Source organism: Nematolebias whitei, chromosome 7 (assembly GCF_014905685.2).
Source record: "Nematolebias whitei isolate Nwh7 chromosome 7, NemWhi1, whole genome shotgun sequence".
Lineage (NCBI taxonomy): Eukaryota > Metazoa > Chordata > Actinopteri > Cyprinodontiformes > Rivulidae > Nematolebias > Nematolebias whitei.
The window spans coordinates 6,231,908-6,232,927 of record NC_056504.1 but is presented as its reverse complement, the minus strand read 5'-3'; the positions used below and the strand labels follow the sequence as shown (position 1 = coordinate 6,232,927).

The 1,020-nt window shown below is 42.5% G+C and overlaps 1 protein-coding gene across 1 annotated transcript in view; it reads left to right on the top strand.

The window, feature by feature from the left end:
• The window catches only part of alpl (alkaline phosphatase, biomineralization associated), a 10,457-nt gene that overhangs the window by 3,748 nt on the left and 5,689 nt on the right, over positions 1-1,020 (top strand). The window lies entirely within an intron of this gene.

Below are 1,020 nucleotides of genomic sequence, written 5' to 3'. Positions count from 1 at the left end.
CCGTGTACGACTGCCATGCACACACCCCAACCACACTTTTAGGGGCGTAGATTTTTTTAAGGGTACAGGTGGAAATGCTTACTTGAAGAGGCAGCTCATATGTGATTTTAAGAAGTTGTAAGTGGCTGTTGTGTTTAAAATGAGTGTTTATGTAATTATTTTCAGTTTGCATATCCAATATAAGATTTATTCTTTAAAGGCAGTCATATTTGTTTATAACTTTATTATTAGCAGGCCTGACAGTTAGCGGATCCAGGCAAACAGTTACTGAAATGCACTCTGTCAAAACAAGAGAGTTCCTGGATCCTGTTCCGGCAGGATCCGGCTCAAATTAAGCACGGGTTGCAGATCTATCAAACCCTTCTCAGTTTTGTAACAGATGTCTTCAACTTGTCTCAAGAGCTCTAGGGGTATATTGAGGTGACATGAGATTCCTTCGTAGGGTGGCCGGCCTCAGATAGGGTGAGGTGCTTCGTCAGCTGGGAGGAGCTCAGAGTAGAGCTGCTGCCCCTTCGCATCGAAAGGTCAGTTGAGGTAGTTTGAATTCAATTAAATTCAGTTTATTTATATAGCGCCAAATCACAACAAAGTTGTCTCAGGACTCTTTACAGAAACATTCACATAAAAGCCAATTAGTAAAGTTCTCTAACTAAAAAATCCAGCAGACAAGATGAATCTTGGCTTCGTTGCAGTCTCCCATCCTGAGCAAGCACAGTGGCAACAGTGGAAAGAAAAAACTCCCTTTTAAAGGAAGAAACCTCCAGCAGAACCAGGATCAGGACAAGAGGCCATCTGCTTTGACCAGATGGTTTGAGAGGACAGGGAGCAGAGACAGACGAACATAGAATGGTAGGTCCAGGTATAGGTCCAGGTCCAGGTATAGGTCCAGGTCCAGGTATAGGTCCAGGTGTACCTGAACGACAAAAAAACACGTTAAGGATAGAAAAAACAATTACAAATACAAAACAGGTTGAGCAGAGTAAGTAAAGACAGTAGCAGAGTGAAAAGTGTGGTCAGTTT